The following is a 16561-nucleotide window of genomic DNA, read 5'->3' as shown; positions in this document are numbered from 1 at the left end:
TACAAAGTGGTTAACAGAATGGTCTGTGAAGCAAGACCTTTGAGATTTGAAGCCTACCCTCAATGTCTCTATTGCCATAGGAAAATTACTAAAATGTATGTGTTTTCTGAGCTTTTCCTAAGGATTAAGTGAGTTATTACATGAGAGAAGTTTACATCAGTCCCTGGTATGTGTTTTCTATTATTATTATTCATGTTCAAAGTAGGCACTCAGAGACAGGGTACAGGAAAAAAGGAACCTGATTTCAACACCCAGACAATGTGGCCAGTGGAAGCCAAGAAAAATGTCCAGTCAATCTAGGTTAAAGCTATGTACAAAAAGAGAAAGCCTTAACTCTGCAGGTGAGTTTACTCATCCTTCAGGCATACCAGATGTCAGATGCCTCTGCAAAACAGGAACTGTGGTTTCCTCAGCTGATGGCTATAGGTCCTTGCCCTGATGGGGATCGGATGAGGTGGCACTTGCAGGTGAAACTCTTTGATGACTGCCTGGGGGAAGCCAAAGTAGCCAGCTGGCAGTAGCTTCCAAAGAACCAGAATGCAGTGAAATGTGCTGGATTGATTCCAAAAGCTCTTAAGTTTCTCTCATCAGGAGCTTTAAGTTACCACTAGCCACCTGCTTATGGATTATATAGTTGTCAAGGAAAGATTACTTGGATTGGTCTACAGTAAAAGAAATGTTAGAAAGTGTACAGGGCTTTCTCACAGAACTTTAGGCCTGGGGTATAAAGGGGCCTAATATAGGCCTAAAAGAAAGCTCTAGAACCATTCAGGAGTTAATGTAGCAGCAGTTTTCATCCACACAGTGCTCAGAGGACACATCATCTCTTCTGCGAGTCTTCTTTATGCTTTGCTTACTTCTGTTATCTTCACTAAGTAGATTTCTCCATTCTACACATTCATGTTTCAATCATAAGAGCCTTGGCTCCAGCTTTACTTGATGTTTTAATTTAAAAGGCGAGTAAAGATTAATGAGTTTTACTTTTAGATTAATGGAAAAGAAAAGAAAAGTCTGGCTAAGGCTACATCAGGGACAACATGTAAACCAATCAGCAAGGGTGGGATGATTTTTAAGGGTATGGAGACAAGAGTCCCTGAGAAGAGAGTGTGAGGTAGGAAGCAATTCTCATCAGAGAGAATTGACATTTCTAATGCTGCCGATGTGAAGTTCTGCTAAATCAAGTGTTATAAAAACAATAGTCCTAAAATGGGAACTGAGTGGTCTGAGTACTGGCCTGGCTTTGCCTTTGGTCCTTTGCAGCATCTCCCTGTTCTAATGTGCTTGCTCTTCTCTCTCCTCTCTCCCTCTCTCTTTCTCTCTCTCTCTCTTTTCTCTCCCTCTCCCCTATCTCTCTCTTTCCTCTCTCTCTCTCCTCTCTGAAGCTCTCTACTCTCTCTAGCCCTCTCTTTTTTTTACTATTGCATTTATTGGTAAAATGCAGCTTTCTTAAAAATATCTAAAAGGTTTCCAGAAGCTAAATAACTGAAGTTTCTTACAATTAAAACAAAGTATTAAAACAGAGCCAATTATATGTTTGTTACCTGTTCTTGTGTCTAAGCCCTTTGGAAGGCAAGTTTATGTCTTATTGAAGGTTATATTCCCATTATCGAGTACATCTAAGACCCTTAAATAAATAGGGAATCGGAAAGATTTCAGAAATTAATAAGAGGTATTATTTGGGCTAGAATAAGAATCTAAGACTACCCTCAAAGATTTTATAAATATATATATATTATTTATTTATTTTTGGTGGTGTAGGAGGAGTCTTTAAAAATAAATGTAATATTCTACTCTCTTAAAGATGGGTTATGATCATATGACCAGCTTTGCCAGAAGACTGAGTAGAAATGATATTTATCACCTCCAGGCTGAGATTATTAAGCTGTGTTGTGCTTGCACATGTCCATATTTTCTTACTGTGGTCATCCTGGGAGCCATGTTCTCCACATAGTGCAGCCAAAGATGGTTAAAGATAACTGACCTAATTGGACTTTGTGCACTTGAAAATGATACCTGTGATTTAGGGATTTCACTGCTATCATAGCCTTTCTGATTAACACAGTAACTGAACAAAGGGGTTATTTTATATTGGTTTTGAATAAGAGATGGAATTTTGCTAACTGAGGAATAGAGGAGTAATTATTCTAGATAAAGACAAGAGTCACTAATAAGAATGAAAAGAATGAAAGTTCACTGCCTGATCAAAGAATATTGAAGAGTTCCTTTGTTAGCAAAACCAGTTATATTTTCTTGGAAAAGAAGGAGTTTGGTAAAATTTTGGATAGTATTGCATAATATAACTCAACTTTTTTAAAAATTGGAATTTTTATAAGTATTTGCTTACTTAAAATATGTAATTATAGTTATCACTAAAAAATGTAATTTCTCATGATTAAAATCTCCTAAATAATAAATTTACTCATAATTCTTCAATTTACTTAGATATAATTCTAAAGGATTTCTTCTGTTCTCAAATAGGGTAGTTTAAACAAAGGTATGGAAGAGTATTTAAACTTTAATCATGAGATAGACTCTCCCTTAGATAGCAGATGATAATTAAACAAGATAATGACAAGGTATAAATTCATATTGGTAGTAACAATATTTAAAAGAAAAAGAGTTTTGGTTATGGATTATTGCCAGCTAGTGAATACTTTTATAATAAAATATAATCGGTAGATATATTTACAAGTTATATTAGTTATGTTATATTTTTAATCTTCTCTCTTACAATGTTTAAAGTTTTTCATCCATCTAATTGCCAACATCTTTTTAGATAACCAAGTATTTTGCCTTGTTGCTTTATAATTCTCATTAATCTGGTTATTTCTGATGCAGGGATGTGGACTTTTGCCTATTACATTAGGTAAAATAGCTTTCAAAAAACAATGGGAAATATCTTAAATTTAATGATTTATTAGCAAGAAGAGACTATAGAAATCTTTCAAGTGATGTAAAGTAGTGAAAGCTGAGATGCCAAATGTTCTTTTTATGAATTTAGACAAATGAATAATTAATTTGTCATCACTAGCTATTACCCTTTTAACTATGAACAGCAGTTATATACTTCTTTAGATAACACATAACATTCTTTTAATTCCTTGTTTTGTGCGTTAAAATATAATTGCTTACTTATGTTCACCAAAAGCTATACTCCATGATCTTCTTAGAGTATAATAAAACTATTCCAAAGTGCAAATAACCAAATGTCCCTTAAAAGTAAGAATAGATAAACTTCAGTATATTCACAAATATAAGTCCATACAGCAATAAAAATAAATACACTGCATGGATGACTGTCACTATATTTTGCATGAAAGAAATAAGACTCAAAGAAGCACATATGTAATTTCATCCGGATTTTCAGAAGTCAGGAAAGTGGTTTCCCTTGACGTCAGTCGTTGGGATGTGATCGGTGGTGAGTACTGCAAAGAAAGGCTATTCTGGTGCTAGTATTATTCTTTCTTAATATTGGTGATGGGTATATAGACTTATTTAATTAATGAAAATAAGTCTAAGTTGTACATTTATGGTATTTTCTTTCATAAAATAAGTAATTTTTAAAGTATATTGAATATTAAATAGTGCATAGCAATAATTGGGGAATGTGAGAAAATAATTATTAGTTCTCCGATGAAGAAGATGGCTTTACTCCGAGTTTACACTGAAAAAGGTAAAAATAATCAGGTCTTCTATATTAAATCTTAGAGAAAAAGAAAGGTTATCAGACAAATTTAAAGGCAGAGATTGATTTTTCAGAAAAAGTAAAGTAGCACAATATCAGGAGAAATGAGACAACTCAATGGACAATTTCATATTGAATACTTTACGTAGAAGTTGGATTACACACAGATGCTTAAAAGATGGTGTGCAAAATTAATTAAGAGTGACTGATTAGAAACCGTTATAAACCTCAAGGAAAAAGACAGTTACAGTTAAAGTTGAGACACAAGTATACTAGTTAACTGAAATAAATTTAATAACTACTTTATAGGGTACACATTATATTTAATATTAAAAAATGATCTGAATCCAAAGGATAATTATTAATTGAATGTTGAGTAGAAAGCTTAATAATAGTTTAGTGTCTTGAACTCCCCTTAATAATATTAATTACATTGATAAAATAATGTCTTATTCATCATCTGTGTTCTTGGACAGTCCATGAGTTTACTTCAGCCTGTTTTATTTAGCCTTTTTTTCTTGATGCTTAGCACAGACAGTAGTTTGCATTATAGAGTCACTGCAATTAAGCACTAACATATTGGGAAAAAAATGAAAATCAGTTCAAAGAAAAACATATCCAGTAAATAATCAACAATAAATATTAATTGGTGAGGTTTATAAAAGTCAAATAATGTTATCTTATTCTTATGCATATAATAAAGATAGTTATCTACTGTTCTGTATCTAAACTTTGCGTGGCTGTCAAGCTAACTGAGGAACAGTGTTAGTGACTACAAATGGCAAAGAATATAGACTCCAGAAAATGAATGCAGAATGGTACTGACATTACAAACCACCATCACCACAACAGACGGCAATAACAGCAAATCCTGGGTGGTATAAAAATGAGAACTACAATAACTGAAACAAAACATTTACTAGAGGGACTCTATGTACCATTTCAGAGGGCAAAGAAAAAATCAATTAACTCAAACTTAGGTCAGTTGAGATGATCCAGTCTAAGAAACAAGAAGAAAAATAGTTTGAAGAAATATGAACAGAGCATCAGAGACTTGGGTACCTACACCATCAAGTGTGCTATGTATATATGGAAATCCCAGAAAGAGAGGAGATATAAAAAAGTAAATACGTAACATTTAAAGAAAGAATGGTTGCAAACATTCCACATTTGATGAAACAGATATCAACTTAAATATCCAAGAAACTAAAAACAAAACTTCAACTAGTACAAACCCAGAGTTCTGCACCACCTAGACACCTCATAATCAAATTGCAAAGAGCCAAAGAAAATCTTACAAAATCAGCAAAACAGAAGAGAGTAATCATAAAAATCCTTAATAAGACGGACAAATTCTCATGAGAAACCATGGAGGTCTGAAAACAGTGAAATGACATATTCTTAGTGCTAAAAGTAAAAGATGTTACCAAGAATTTGAAATATGTAGCAAAACTGTTCCCTAAATATGAAGAGAAACTAAGATATTTTCAGATAAACAAAATCTGAGATAATTTGCTGCTATCAGTTCTGCCCTACAAAAAATTACCAATGGGAGTACTTTATTTTACACTAAAGGACACCAGATCATAACTGGAAAGCACATAAAGAAATAAAGAAAAATGGTAAAGATGACTGCATTACTGCATGTTAAAATATGCATATATATGAGGAGTTTTTATTTGTAACTTATTTTTCTCCTGTTTGATCTTAAGGACCACTGCTAAAGCAATGATTGTAAAACTGTGTTTGCGTTGGCCACAGTAGTTGGCCCACGCCTGTGACTGCAGCACTTTGGGAGGCCAAAACAGGATTGCTTGAGCCCGGGAATTCAAGACCAGTCTGGGCAATTATAATGAGACCTAGTCTCTTAAAATTAAAATAAAATAAAATTAGCTGAGTGTGGTGACATGTGCCTGTGGCCTCAGCTACTCAGAAGACTGAGGTAGGAGAATTTCTTGAGCTTGGGTAATAGAGATTGCAGTGAGTTGAGATTGCGCCATTGCAGTCCAACCTGGGTGACAGAGCAAGACTCTGTCTGAAATAAATAAATTAATACATAAATAAACTTTTAAAACATGATTATAAGTTTATAAAATATAAAGATATAATTTATAGGGCAATTATAGCACCAAGGAGGAGAAGGAAACTATATGAGAACAATTTTTTGTGTAATTTAGTTAGCAATAATCTGAACTAGATTGTTACAAATATACATGTTAATTGTAATCCCTAAGGCATCCACTAAGAAAATGACTAATGTATATTATAAAGAAATGACAAGGGAGTTAAAATAATATACTAGATAATATCAATTTATATAAAGTATGGCAGCAATGGATAGAGGAACAATAAAACTCACTATATATGTGTGTATGTGTGTGTATAATTAAAATCTATATTAATAAACAAATACATGTATATATAAGTAAAATGACAGACAAATCCTACCTCATCAGTAAATACACTACGTGTAAATGTATTAAACATTCTATTGAAAACCTGGCAGTTGGCAGGATGGATTTTTTTTAATGAATTAATTACATATAGTCTATAAGAGACATACTTGTGATTCAGTGACACAAGCAGTTGTAAATAAAAGGATATAAAGTGATATGTCCTACAAACATACTAAAAAGAGCTGGAGTGGTCCTGTTAATATTAAACAAAATACATTTTAATAGAAAAATTGTTCTTTGAGACAAACAAAGTCATTTCATAATCATAAAAGTAAAATATATCAAGAAATAACAATTAAAAAACTTGAAAAAGCTTAACCACAGAGCCCCTAACTACATGAAGCAAAAGCTAATGGAACTGATGAAAAAATAAACACTAGATAACAATAATAGAGATTTTAACATCTCATTCTAATAATGGATAGAACCACTAGGCAGAAGATCAACAAGAAAATGGGAAAGTTGAACAACATGATAAACCAATTAGATCTAACAGACATCTATAGACAACATCAACCAATTATGGTAGAACAAACATTCTTCTTAGGTACACATCTAGCAGTTTCCAAGATACATCATACTCCATGCTGTGAAAAAAAAAGCCTCATTAAATTCAAAAGGATTGAAATTATGCAAACTGTTTTCTAACCACAGTATAATACTTGACAAAAACATCACAAGAAAATTGCAAATCAATATTACTTAGAAACATAGATCTAAGAGTCCTAAACACAATACAACTGGATATGTACATGCAACAAATAAATAAATAAATAAATAAAGTATAGCCCTACCTTACACCATATCCAAAATTTAACTCAAAATGAATCATGGACTTGAGTAAAATAGTTAACCCTATAAAACTCTTAGAGGAAAACAGAGTTTTAAATCTTTATGACCTTGGATTAGGCAAAGTTTTCTTATGTATGACACCAAAAACACAAGTGACTAAATAAGAAATACGTAAGTTGGGCATCAGCAAATTAAAAACTTTTGTGCTTTAAAGAACACCATCGAGGAAGTAAACTAACAACTTAAATACAAAATGAGAGAAAATATTTTCAAATTATATATCTAATAAAAGTGTAGTACCCAAAATATGTCTAAAAATTATGCCTCAAAAATAAGACAAATTATATTTTTAAATAGACAATGAATTTGACTAAACACGTTTCCAAAGAAGATAAAAATAATGGCTAACAAGGATACAAAAAGATATTTCACATCATTAGTAATTGCAAAAATATAATCCTAAACCATGGTGAGCTATCACTCTGAACACACCAGAATGGCTAATATGAAAAAGACAGACGATACCAAGTCTTGGCGAGAATATGGAGAATACTCATAACTTATGTGTCTGTTTGTGTAGTCATCTATAAACAAAAAGTTGTATATCCGTAGATTAAATTGTATCTGGTAATAAAATATGTGAAGTACTGATACACGCTAAAATATGATTAATCCTCAAAAGCATTATAAATAAAAGAAGCTGGCTACAAAGGCCACATTGAATGATTCCATTTATCTAAAACGTTCATAATAAGCAGATCCATCAAGAGAAAGTACATTGATGGTTGCAAGGATCTGGGGGAGTGTAGAAATGGGAATGATTGCTTTTGCATAGTGTTTTTTGAGGTAGTGATGAAAATGTTCCTTAGTTATCTAGTGGTACTGATTGAAAAACTCTGTGTATATATTAAAATACACTGAATTGCACACTTTGAAAGAGTGAATTTTATGCTATATGAATTATATATTAGTAAAGCTGCTTTTCCAAAAATTCTAAAATTATGGGCCCATGTAAGGCATAGTAATTCATGAACATTTAGAATTGTTTAAAAAGTGTTATTTATATATTTATGTGTTGCTCAATCAGCATGTATGAAATTTTTATAGGGTTCAGGTTATTTCTTTCCCTCTTTGGGTCCAGGATCAATCTCTTCAAGTTCTTCATTGCCAAAGGCACTATTCCTTAATCATTTTACATGCCTCAGCATGTCATAAAAAGGTAGTGATGCTGTTATTTATCACAAGCCATGTCTCTTCGGAACTTGTTTCTATTGCAAAAGTGATGATATTCTTGCCTCTGCTGTTCATGAATGGCATTTATATACTGCTGGTTATATCATTACTCATGATGTTGTATCATCTCTTCTGCCTCCCATGAATACTGGCTTCCAATGTTTCTATCCCAGGTTATTTCGTCATCCATTTAGTGATGACTGAAAGCAAGTCTTACTCAGAGTATGCAGGAAAATGTGAGCAATAATTTTTTTTCTGGTCATGTTAAATTTAACAATTGGAATTTGATAACATAAATATAAAACAATACATGTTCTTTCCATATCTCCCAAAAATATGCATATCATTCTAGGATGTGGACCTTTCCCGATATTAACCGTATCTCATTCTTCCAAACAGGACAATAGCTTGGCCTCAGATTGACAAACTAGAGCATGATGTCTCCATTGGATGTAAGAGAGGATATCACTTGGCTTCTTCTAAAACCCTCAGAGGCGATAAACATAGCTACCATGAGGACTGCCTGACATACGTCCTGGAGCTTTAAGTTAAATATCATGACTGTCCTCTGTGCAGCATCAAAGGGCGCAGAGAGTAAGGGCCTCCTGCCACCACTTCTGCCATCCTTGAGGGCAATAGCTCGAAGGCAGTACAGCAGTGGCAACACTGACAAGTGAGAGTTGACCAACCAGCAAGAACTGATGCATGAGTCCGTGTTTATAACTCAAGCCCAAGATTCAGTGGAGGATTGCAAGCCAAGAGCCATGAATTCATCTTGTGTCCGACATGGAAGAGGAACCAAAAATCAGAATGACTGTACCATTCTGCCAGCCCAATCTCCTGCAGTCTCACAAAGGAAATATCATGTAAGTCAGAGAAAATGATTCACTTGTGAAGCCACCCTCTTAGACCTAGAGAATGGCTAGGACACTGAACGATAACCTCACAGGTGCAAGTCTTGGAGCTTGTTAGAGCATTTAGTCAAGTGCACATGTGAGGCTGAGGTTGGGGAATTAGAAGGGTTGGAGAGAGTCTTCAGGAGTAAAATGATTACTGAGGCTCACATAGTTTGAAGTAGAATTGGCCATTCTTTATTATTATTATTATTTTTTGAGATAGAGTCTTACTTTTGTCACCCAGGCTGGAGTGCAGCGGTGCAATCTCGGCTCACCACAACCTTCGTCTTCTGGGTTCAGGCGATTCACCTGCCTCATCCTCCCAAGTGCTGGGACTACAGTTGTGTGCCACCACATCTGGCTAATTTTTTGTATTTTTGGTAGAGACGGGGTTCCACCATGTTAGGCAGGATGGTCTCGATCTCCTGACCTCATTATCCACCCACCTCAGTCTCCCAAAGTGCTGGGATTACAGGCATGAACAGGCCAGCCCTATCTCATCTCAGGCACTGGAAGGGGGATTTATTAATATAAACTTTTGAGAAAGGCATTCCAAAGAGCAGAGCCTTCTGAGGTGCAAGGGTCAAAGACAGGATTCTTGTTTGAGTCTAAGGGCAATATTGTTTAAAGTATAAGAATTTCAGATAGACTTCTAATGTTGCTATTTTAATCCTTTACTTGTTTTTAGAGTAGAGGAAAAATTATTTCAAGCACTAGACGAGAATATCTAGGACTAAGGGCAAGGCCTATGGTATCTGTGATTCAGATTGTGATGCTTCTGTCTTTGAATATTGGCTAAGCTGACTACATCACCTGTCTAATGAATTGGCAAAAGGATAAGATGAAATTTTAACCTTTAATATAGAGTTTTTAACTTTTTCATGTCAAGTGTTACTTTGGTCAGAGATTCATTTGTGCATATAATAACTTTTTTGAAAAAGGTGTTCACCTGGAATAAAATAATCCTACGTAGATACCCTCTAGCATTTTGGGAAGGAGTTGTCCTAAACTCCTGAAGTCTCTTTTGGTCCCTAAACTGGGTGTTAAGAACGTCAGCATTTATGGAAACTTGTCATCTCTTTTACAATTTGCCTCCAGTGCTTGTCAATGAGAAACTTAAAATTTTTTTTTCCTTTAATACCTTGACATTTCTTTATTTTCATTTTTTGTCCATGTTTAGAAAGAATTACTCTACTAGAACCATTTAATATTAAACTGCTTCTAATTTTTTTCAAAATAATTGAAAGTGCTATTATCTGATAAATGCCGGTTTTTTCTTCTGTCAGCCCTTTGACCTTTTAATTTCAATAAACATATGTTTACTTGGTAACCAGGATAGCTTTACGTTGATACCCCTATATTTTTTGTGTGTCTATGACAATCATTTGGCACAAATCTCCGCTTCCTAATAAAGGTACAGTTAGCACATAATAAACTGGCTTATCTAAAGATAACTAAACGAGGTGTTTTTATATTGCTTGTTTCAAGGAAAATACATTTATTTCTTTCTTTCCTTTCTTTTTTTCTCCTTCCTTCCTCCCTCCCTCCTTTGCTTCCTTCTTTTTTATTTATTTTTGAGATGGAATCTCACTCTGTCACCCAGGCTGGAATGCAGTGGCCTGATCTTGGCTGAATGCAGGCTCTGTCTCCTGGTTCCAGCAATTCTCCTGCTTTAGCCTCCTGAGTAACTGGGACCACAGGTGTACAAAACCACACCTGGCTAATTTTTGTAATACTAGAGACAGAGTTTACCATGTTGGCCACGCTTGTCTTGAACTCCTGACCTCAAGTGATTCTCCCACCTCAGCCTCCGTAAATGCTGGGATTAAACGTGTGAACCACCATGCCTGGCTATTAATTTCTTATAAAATTATTTAGTCATAGTAACATAAGAAACATATTTAAATATGCAAAAATGGTTTATGTATTGACAAATCTTCAAAAGTTTAGGAAATTTTTTCTGAGTAGCATCTTTTCATTTGGGCCTTAAATAAAGATCTTATCTAGTGAGAAACAGAGGATATGGAAACAGAATGAAGTCTGAATCAGCAGTAATAAAAAAGTCCACATACTGAGTTTGTAAGATTTATTTCAAGGTCTTAGAGATGAATAAGAATGAAGAAGATAAAGTGGGAGATCAATAGTGAATTTTAGATCTAGCTCTATGAATCATTCTTTTAGCAATTTAGTCAACAATATTGATTGAACCCTAATGCACAACAAGCCTTATGCTAACAGTGGCAAAAACAATATCATCATGAAAATTATAATCAAATGTACAAAAGATATTATTCAAAGAGAAAACCCTCAAATAAATTAAAATTTCAGCTATGATAAGCGAAATGTTGACAAGGTTCACAGTCTTTGTGTGGAAGAATTTAACATTAATCCTACACTGTTGTGAGACGGGCATAAACATTTTTAATGAAAATATTACTTAAGAGCTGAAGCTTGATTGATGAGAAGAGTATGTTAAATTATGAGCAACCTTTCCATTACTCATAATTATCATCACTCCTCCTTAGGAGGAGTGGAAGGTTGTTAAATTATGATTAATGGAAAGGTCTAGGATATGATTTAAAAAAGAGTTATAATGAGTGGAGTGATAGGTCATTGAAAAAGAAAAAGAAGAAACTGAAAAACAAGGTTCTTCATGTTCTCGGATGGTTGATTTGTGCAGGCAGTAAAAACCCAGGATAATGGCTGTAGCTAAAATGAAGAAGCATGTCATTTTCCAAAGATGTCAGTAAAGAGGCTGTACTACACAGACTCTAACAGTTGTCCCCAATAATCTTCACCTCCGGATACAACCCTGTGTATTCCCCTTCTTTTCAATATTGACAGGACATGTAACTTGCTTCTGACCAAGAACATACAACATAACGATATGCTGTTAAGTCCATTATTGAGTTATGTAACCTTATTCTTGCTAGCATCTCACTTGCTGGTATTGTTGAAGCAAACTGCTATGTTTTGAGCTGCTGTATGGAGAAGTTCATGCAGCAAAAACTAACAGTGGTCTCTCTCTGACAAACAGAAAAAAAAAATGCCTTTGTTTCTACAATCTACAAGCAACTGGGTTTTCTCAAGAACTACATAGCTTCAAAGCAGATTCTTCCCCAGTCAAGACTTGTGATGAAACCACAGCACTGACTTGACACTCAGATTGAAGGTATTTAGGAAGAGTCAGCTAATCTTTGCCTAGAATTTTGACCCACAGAAACAGGGACACAAAAATCTCATGTTGTTTCAAACCACTAATTTTGTGATAAATTGTTATTCAGCAATAGATAACCAATATAGAGGGTAAGAACTAAGGGGAAAACAAATACATAACCAGTGAATCTGGTCATAGCCACATCAATAACATGTCTTTTGACCTTGGAAAAATGACTTAAATTCTTAAAACCTTGATTCCTTACTACTATACTAGACACTACAACTAATTCATGGCAATGAAATCTTTTAAACTTAAAACTGGTTAATGAGATATACTGGTTTTGAACAGACTGTATGAAACCTATACTAATATAAGATATTAAGCATACATATTGGTCATCATCATCATAATTATCATGCAACATATTTCTGGAAGCTGCATGGTTTTAATGTACTCAGAACTAATACATACAAAATGCTTAGCACATTGCCTGGATCTATGTGATAATAGCTATTATTATTGGTTCCAAAAGGAAACAGTATGTCAGATTTGAAGACTACTAGGCAAACCACAGTGTAAAAATTGAATCCTTGTAAGCCTCACAACATCAAGCATGTATACTTTGGAAAATGCTATGCCCCTCATTAAGAGGTAATATTTGTATAATATCTACTTGCTATAAATCCCATGTGTCTCATTGGACATATTATTACTAAAAATTATTAATGCAATCACAATCTTGCAAAATGTTTATCATCTCTAGTAAAACCACCATGTAATTATTACCATTTCATAGCTTAAGGTTAAGCAGCATTTACTGATTTTGCTATTAGGGTGATTTAATGGTATGTCAAATCTCTGGAATAGTGAAATACCTTCAGGTATGCAGTATCTTTCATCCACAAATCCCTGCTATTTACAACTATCAAAACATATCATTACAAGCAAAAGGCAGGGAGATAGAGGGGAACAAATACATGCATTATTCATAAACTGTTTTTCTCTTCTGCTAGCTTTCTCAAAAATCTTCTTTTCTTTAGGAGATGCCCAGGAGCATGAATTTAGATTAGTTTATTAACAAGATCATTAATCAGAAATCCATGTTTTAAGACATCTTGTTGATCAGCAAGAAAAAAATAAGATGCCTATGAGATGTGAAATCTAATATTGTAGCAATACATTAGTAATTACCTGTTATGATTTATTAATATAATAATGCATAAACTTACACTAAAGGTACTTATAATTAATATACATTTTGTAAGCCAAAATATACATTCTCAAATATTATCATAAAGCTATGGATGTTGCTTTTAGGAAAAATTAATAGTTTCATTGATATTTCAAGGTGATTTTTCTAGCTATGATCATTCTTCCTCTTATTAAAGATGAACAGCTGAGCATAAAAAGTATTCTCAGTTATGGATGAGAAAAAATGAGGTCAAGAGATTCACTTAAGATGGAAAGGTCTGAGTCCCATCTCTGATTACTAACCATGGTCTTTTCCCAATCCCTCTGCCAGATTGTCTTCCACCTCCTGAGGACCTGTGAGTTGTGGTCAGAAAAAATATACTTTTTTTTTTTAACCTCACTTTCCATGTCCGTAGGTTAAAAAGGATAATATTCATTACCTAGCTAATAATATTAGAATGAAAAGCATGAGATCTAAGGAATTTCAGAGAATACACATTTTAAGTATTAGTGTTACTAACATACTCTTAATATTATAATAAATTAATAGCAATCTTAATTATTACTGTTCTATTTAGAACATGAAAAATTTCATTAAAACTAGTGCCTTAAGAGATATATAAGTTATTGATTTTACATGTCAGTCCTTATCATACTCCATTTTCAAATTAAAAGCTGGTTTCAATAAAATATGCAAGTGATTAAAGTAAAAGTAGTTTTTTGTGTTCTAATGATGTTGTGTAATTATATTTTCTACAATAAATATATTATCTGGAAAGTGAAATTATATAGTAAAAATAAATTATGTGTGTTTAGATAATAATCTGAATGTACAGAAATATGAAAGCTCTTCCTGCTCTTAATAAAGAAATATAATAAACTTTGCATCTTTCAACAAAGAACCTAAGATTCAAAATGTGTTAATTGTGCTATGCAATGGTTAATCATTAAAATTCTGTACTAATTATTTGCAAAATCATTTGTAGTTATTACATTTTCATTTAGGCCTTTCTTTGGACATTTCTTTGGAAATTCCTTTGGAAATTTCTGCAAAATCCTATTGTATTCCATCATTGGAATAATTATTAAATTCTTATTTATGAATCACACATTATAGTTTTTGTTTTCAGTACGATTTTTTTTTTACAGTTTCCACAGCAATTATAAACTTCAAAGATCTAAAGAAGGATTGAAAATTTCCCAGGAGCTGGTACTGCCAGAATGATAGAAAGATGAAAGTGAGTAAGTTGCTCTAATTTTCTATTTCAAGCTGCTTATACATTAGTTACCTTGCCAAAAATCAGTGATGTGGTCAATTTCTTGTCCAGACACCTGCAAAGGAATTCATTTTAACAGCAATTCTGAATTTCTCCCAAGTATGCCTATTACTCATCCATTTGTAGAGATTTTTCTGTTTTTATTTTTGAAGAGAGGAAATACATTGTCAAAATATCTTAAATGAGTATATTTATTCAGGGTAATAAGCAGGACCAGAGAAACATCCAAGAGTGATGAGACAAGGAAATAAATCTAGGACACAAGATAGCAATTTAATATTTAATAAGACACAATCTCTAGAGACTTTAGTGTTTTGTCTTTAAAATGGGAAACTTCATTTCACTGTTGAAGTATTCTATGTTACAGTGTTGAAAATTCTTATAGTGTTGAAAATTATACAATCTAAGACATAGTTTAAAATCTGTTCAAGAAAGTCAGCAACTAAAAATTATCCAAGTTTTAATGCAAAGATACCCCTGTCCAATACTAGAAAACATTTTTGTTAGTCACTGAGTAGTATTTTCCACCAACCTAATTTATGGAACCTGTGAATATGTTACCTTAAGTGAAAATAGGGTCTTTGTAGATGTGATTAAATTATGAATTTCGAGATGAGGATATTATTTTGGATTATCCATGTAAACCAAAGATAATTATAAGGCTGTTTATCTAAGGGAGCTGGGACGATTACAATCAAAGAGCAAAAGGCAATGTGATGTTGGAAACAGAGACACCATTGGAAGATACTATGCTGCTGGCTTTTAAGATGTAGGAAGGGGCCACAAACCAAGGAACTCAAATAGCTTCTACAAACTGGAAAAAGCAAGCAAGAGTGCTTTGTCCTGAATCCTCTAGAGGAGAAGCATTCCTGCTAACACCGTGAATTTAAGTTTTTGACTTCCAGAGAGGTAGAAGAGGAAACCTGTGCTGTTTTAAGTTACTAAGTTTCTGGTAGGTTGTTACAGAAGCAATGGAAAACAAATATACTTACACTAATATGGGGAGATACAGACATACCAGAAATAGATGAATTTAGTGATTTGGAAAATTTTAATTTCCCCTTGGAATATCTAAAACTGTAATTATCCCTAATTGTAATTTTTGACCTACTATTTTCTAGAATAAATATTTATGATGTGAAAGTTTGAAAAAAGATACTTGTGACAGCGAAGCAATGTTTTAGAATTCATTTTGCTCATTTTTAATTTCCCAGAAATGTATATTCATATTTTATAAATTGAAGTATAAAAATATATCAATGAAAATGATTTAACCGTCTTGTGAAATAAAATAGCCAGTGTTTGAACTCATACATGGTTTACTAAGCATTAATAAAATCTGCAAAAAATTATTTTTAAAAGCCTATAGAAAACCATAAAGCACATGTTGTTGACCTTAAATAAACTATTGATAGTTGTTATGTTTTTATTTTTTGGTATGACATATATTCTGAAAATTCTTTATTTTTCACTCAGTAAGAGAGCATTTCAATTGTTATGAGATACAATATTTATTACTGTTGATCGTAGCTGGACCTGGATTGTCTGTCACCAAATCTTAGTGGGTGACTTAGGAAATTTTAACTATCCTATGCTGTATGTACTCATCTGTAAAATATAGTTTAAAATAGTGCCTTTTCATGAGGATTACATAAATTAATATATGTAGTGCATCAAATAGTACTTGACACAGTATAAAGTTTGTGTGTTAGCTATTTTATTTCTGCTCTTATTTGATCCCTGATATTCCAAGCGGCAACACGTTTTTACTTTATCATTTACAAATACAGTTTTGTACTTCATTAAAAGACTGGTATACATGCTCCATTATAAATTGTTATATTCCTTAATCTCCCAGAAGATCTACAGAA

Source organism: Aotus nancymaae, unplaced genomic scaffold, assembly GCF_030222135.1.
Source record: "Aotus nancymaae isolate 86718 unplaced genomic scaffold, 86718_ANA_hifiasm-v0.15.2.pri h1tg000059l, whole genome shotgun sequence".
NCBI lineage: Eukaryota > Metazoa > Chordata > Mammalia > Primates > Aotidae > Aotus > Aotus nancymaae.
Note: the sequence above shows the minus strand (reverse complement) of the source record.